The sequence below is a fragment of the Trachemys scripta genome, chromosome 8 (assembly GCF_013100865.1).
Source record: "Trachemys scripta elegans isolate TJP31775 chromosome 8, CAS_Tse_1.0, whole genome shotgun sequence".
Lineage (NCBI taxonomy): Eukaryota > Metazoa > Chordata > Testudines > Emydidae > Trachemys > Trachemys scripta.
In genome coordinates, this window is record NC_048305.1 from 71,224,351 (window position 1) to 71,230,350 (window position 6,000).

Genomic DNA, 6,000 nt, shown 5'->3' on the forward strand with positions numbered 1-6,000 from the left:
CAAATTTCTCTGTGTGTTTACTGTAACAACAGCCTTAGTGTGTGACTATTAATATACATTTCCCAGACTGAAGAAGAGCTCTCTAAGTTCAAAAGCTTGTCACTCTCTCACCAACAGAAGTTGGTCCAATAAAAGATATTACCTCAGCCCCCTTGTCTCTCTTAATAAACAAGGCTGTTTAAAAAAACAAACAGCTGGGTTCAAAAGCATGTCCCACCATCCTACTTATTGTCACCCCCCACCAACTGGTCCAGAATAAACTCTCTCTGGACCAAAAAAAAAAAAAGATGTGATGCTTTACAGTAATGTCTTTATGGATACACTCCTGTGGACCTGAATGGCCTCTCACTTACACCTGTGCCAATCAGGAGTAACTTAATTGAAGCCAATAGAGCTATCATACACTGGAGAATGAAGCACTGCTGCAGAATCAGGCTCCATGTGAATAAGAGGAACAAGCTCCTAAGTAACTGGTTGTGTTGGAAGATAAAGATGTTTTTTTAAAAAGCTATTTATAAAGGTTGGAGAAATGAGAGGAATAGTTTAATCAGAGAAAATACCTTTGGTGGCATTGGTAACATGCATTGTTGTTTTAGATGCAACTTCTTTATTTCATTAAGCAATTTGTAACAATTTTTACATGTTTATAACATCCCAAAGTACAGAAATGACAAATAAATCATACACTCCTATAGCAAACAATTACTTGAGGCTTAAAAAATTCAGCTAAATTCATTCATTTTGATGTAAGGAATTATGCTCTCAAACACAGAATTTGCTGAAAAACCTCATTGTTTTCACTAGTGCCAAATAAAGTCAGTGACACTAATTGCATAAGTAGAAATTACAGGTTTTATGTATTTTATAAAAAATCATAAATTAATCTACAGGGATGTGGAGGGGATGTGGGCAGAATAAATTGTACTGTGGCAATTCTCTGTTCACCATGGCCCATAGGGAGCATGGAAATCAGAATGTAAGTTAGAGAAGTCCTAAAGCTGCTCTGAATTACTCCGGGGGCCATGCAGGCACACCTCCAAATATCAAGAGCACAGAGTTGGCTTTAAACCTTCTGCTTCTTCCCACCCACCCACCCGTGCTTCCTCAGTTCCTGTGCTCTGTGCAGGGACAAGTGATCACAGAATCTGGGCCTGTGTCTTTTATTCACCAAAACAATGTTATTTACCTTTACTTAGCAATAGCATTTGGAAATGTTTCTTGTTCCCTGTGTAACTATTGAAATCACGGATGAAGTCACCTGAGATGAAGTTGAACCATTGTATTAAAAGAGAGAACGCTTCCATGTATATATCATTATTCTAAGACCAATAGCTATTTGTAAGTGATGTCTTAGAATAATGATATTTACATGGAAATGTTTTTCACTTCATATAATGACTCACATTCATCTTCTGTGGACTTTAATAGAGTAACACTGGAAATTAATTTGGCCCAGCTTATTTATTTTATTTGCAGAAAAAATGGATAATTATATCCATAATATTTTTATAATATAATAAATATTACTTCTGTAACTTTTATGCTTTTTGTATGTCATCACTGGCAATTTTTATTGTTTGGAATAATAGTTCTGCTAGAATATAATAAATTTAATATAACAAGAAGCATAGTGGATATTCAGTGAAGGAGAAGGCTATTTCTCAGTAAGATATTACAGTATGTGGCTGTTCCTTAGACAGTACCACCTCATTTGCAGCTGGCTTCCCTTTCCAACTGTTCACGGGTGGCCACCTTCACTTAATCAGGGGCTAGCTTGGTAGATCAGCTCTCGTTCCAGATCTCAGGTGAGTGGACAGCCACATTCAAAGAGGGTGCTGTGGGCCATTGCTGCAACTGCTATTCACCATTTAATCAGAGCCAGCTCCAGCTTTTTTGCCGCCCCAAGCGGTGAAGAAAAAAAAAGAAAAACCCGATTGAGCTGCCGCCGAAGAGGAAGAGAGGGAGTGAAGGACCCGCCGCCGAATTGCCGCCGAAGACCCGGACGTGCCGCCCCAATAACGGACAGGCTGCCACCCCTGTAAAAAGGTTAGTTAATGAAGCTATGGGCACTATTCACTTTGTGCTGTATTTATCCATCTAAGGTAGGTCTACTACTCTGCAGCTTGGAGTGAGCCGCCTCGCCCAGGTAGATCATGAACTCGTGCTAGCTTGGCTCACACTAATGTGGGGGGAGGGATAGCTCAGTGGTTTGAGCATTGGACTGTTAAACCTGGGGTTGTGAGTTCAATCCTTGAGGGGGTCACTTAGGGATCTGGGGCAAAATCAGTACTTGGTCCTGCTAGTGAAGGCAGGGGGCTGGACTTGATGACCTTTCAAGGTCCCTTCCAGTTCTAGGAGATGGGATATCTCCATTAATTTAATTTAATTTAAAAATAGTAGTGTGGCTGTTGCTGCTTGGTGGTAGCTTAGGCCAAGCCCACCCAACACCCTAGGTCTGAGCTCAGGTGATTAGCCTGTGTGTCCTGGAGCCACAACATCCACACTACTATGTTTTTAGCACACTAGCTCGAGGCTTGCTACGGTAGAAGCTGACTCCCTGCTGCAGTGTAGACATGCCTTAAGTGCTAGGATTTGTGAGCTCAAAAAAGTGGGAATAACTTTTGTGGCATTGGTGTCAACAACAACAAAAATGCTGGGCAGAGCCGCTGGTCCACTAGAACCATTTGAACTCCAGGGTTATGTGACCTGAAATGGAGTCATTCATTGTGAGACATACGCAAGATGTATCTGAATGATGACTTCTGAGAATACCACAAACTGCCAAATGCAGTTTATTTAATTAGAGTTCCTGCACTGGGATAGTTAATGCTATATTAATGGCTTGTTGAAACAGAAAGAAACACACATAAACCACAGTGACCTAGCCACTGGATTTAACTGTGGTAAAGTAAAATACTGTGAATTCTGAGAGCCGGTGCTGTCTGCTTGAGTTAGATATTGGACTTTCACTTAAAGGGAATAAGTTAGTTTGCAGAAATGATGCCAATGCTGAGATGAGGGAAGCCTCATTCCCAAACCAGAAATAAGATTCAGGGCACCTGCAAAAGCCAGGACCCATTAAGTTCTTGCTGGGTTTAGGCTCGTGTAACAGATACTGCACAAAAGAGGAGCCAGGGGATGTAAGGGAATCTTGTGGTAAAAGCCCCAGCACAGGACTTGAGATCAGGCTTCAGTTCATGGTTGTACAATAGACTTCCAGTGTGACTCAGCTCCCTATCTGTAAAATGGGGATAGTAATATTTCAATACCCCACCAGTGTCTTGTTCATTAATATTGGGAGGAGTCAGATACTGCACTGATGGAAGCTGTGTAACCCAAACAGAATCCTCACATCTGGACCATGGAGCCTCTCTCCACAGGCTAATTCAGCCTACTAGATGAAGTAGTCCACCGTGTGTGGTGTGTGACGGACCTGACCTGTGCACAGCAGCAGGTACTGACCCTGTCCTGCCCTTATCTTCAGACACAAAGGGAAATCCCACAAAACTGGGATCTGTGATGTATAGGGGTGCAGTTGTCAGTATGCCCTATCCTCCGACCAATCCACTTAAGCAGCAAAACCATACCAGAACCAAAGGCAGGTGGTTTCTGTTTAGTACTGCACGCTAGTACTGCAGAACCAAAGGCAGATAAACCATTTCTGTTCAGTACTGCACGCTACTTCTGAGGTAAGTCAGTATCATCCGCTAATGTAATATCCTACTGGAGCAAACAAAAGCTTGAGAGGCTCTTTTTAGGGGTGAGGATGGTTTATATTTAAAAATAACTTAACAATTTAGCTACTATCATTTTCTTATGGTTTGTACACAATTTGGTTTTCATGAAGGACTTTTGCCACTCACACTATAGCAAAGTACCCCAACAGGAAAATAAGGCAGCAAGACCTATTTCTCCCCGTGGATAAGATATTGAGGCTCTCTCATCTGAAGTGTACACAAAAACAAACACACTTTTACAGAGACAATGACGCTTTTGTATATATTGTGATAGACCCAGGCCAGTTGGGTACAGCAGAATAGCAGAAGGCAGATATACTGGCCACTGGATTAACAGTTTTCTGTTCCCTGACTGACCAGAGCAGGGGCTGCTCCAGGCTAATGAGAACATCTGACTCCAATTAACCTGCAAAGAGTCAGGTGAGGCCATTAAGCTAATGTGACCACCTGACTCTAATTAAGGCCCCGCTGATACTATAAAAAGGGCTCACTCCAGTCAGGCACAGGAGAGCCAGGGAGCTAGAGGAGAGGAAGTGCGGCTGAAGGGCTGGTTAATGAAGACACCCACAAGTTATTGATAAGGGAGCTCTAAGGTAAGGGAGAAGCAGGAGAGCTGTGGGGAAGTGGCCCAGGGAAATGTAGCAACTCTGGCAGTGAAAGGTTGGCTGCCAACAGTTGCTACCATTAGGGTCCCTGGGCCGGAACCCGGAGTAGAGAGCGGGCCTGGGTTCCCCCCAACCCACCACTACAGGAATACCTCCTGGGAGGGGAAGTCAGGCCCCTGTCAGGACAGGAGGCTAAACTGTTCTAAAACAAGCCCTAGGGACAACAGAGACTGTGGGAATTCTCTCTCCAACCTCCTTGCTGGCTTATGATGAAAAGGGCTCAGTAGACTGTAACCCTGGCCCTAAAGAAAAAAGGGCTACGTGGAGGGTCATAGTGAGCCACTGAGGCTAGCATATACCGCCTAGAAGCGCAGGACCCGTGGGGACAAGGTCAGAGCTCTGCCACAATATGCTGTAGGATAAATGATAGGAAAGCCCCATGCTCTACATACGTACAAAGTACCAGTTCAGTGCCACATTATTGTTAGGTTTTTGTTTTTATTTCTGTTCATAATGAAGGGGTTGGTGCTGATAAGGAAGCATGGGCGGGGTAGGCAGTTAGATTCTGTTTGTGGTTGCCAAATAAACTCCTAGCTTGTCTGAAAAAACAGAGTGACCTTGGCACAAATCACTTTTCCCAGGTTTTCTGTTTGAATTAAAAAATAAGAGCCCAAATAATGTGATGGAGGAACCCCCTGCTCATACTGTGCACCAGACAAGCGTATGGATCTATTACAGCAGCAGATACAATGCACAAGATACTTGATTCATGTTCTGTGATGTTTTATTTACAAGTAGAAGTGATTTAGGTACATAATATTCATACAACATGTACTTATAACACATACTGTAGACTCACCCTCTATTAGATCTGAAAACTAATTTAGAGGACTTCTCCATGGCCTTGCCCCTTGTATCACAAGGGAATGAGCATGGATGGGTTATAGGAATAGGCAGCAGCTATATGCACTGAAAAAAGAATACACATGGTGACTAATCCATGTACAAGGGGAGGAATGAGCAGGATTGCTCCCTTTTCCTCACTAACCAGGGCCGGCTCCATGCACCAGCTTGCCAAGCAGGTGCTTGGGGTGGCCACTCTGGAGAGGGGCAGCACGTCCAGCTATTCAGCGGCAATTCGTCGGATGGTCCCTCACTCCCACTTGGAGCGAAGGACCTTCCACTGAATTGCCGCCGCAGATCGTGATCACGATCACGATCGCGGCTTATTTTTTTGTTTGTTTTTTGTTTTGCGCCGCTTGTGGCGGCAAAAACCCTGAATCCAGCCCTGTCACTAACCCATACTCACTATTAGCTGAATGCAACCTGAGTGCATTGGGCCTTGCCTCTGGGTTGAAGGTGAGAATTCCCTTCCCAGAAAACTCTGTCATAGTTTCTGTGAGCAAAGCTCTCTTGCAACAGTGATGAGAGCCTGATAGACAGACTTGGGCTACACTTGCAGAGTGAGGTATCATCCCATCTGTTTCTGATTCTTTAACAGTTGTTAATTAGCATGATTAATAGTTAGCCTGATTCTTTAACAGTTGTTAATTTTATTCATTGCCAATTAATACCAACTTAATGAGCTGGGGGCAACAGGGTTCTAGTCCCAGAATCAGACACAATAGAATTAAAACTAACAAGTTCAATATCTTGGG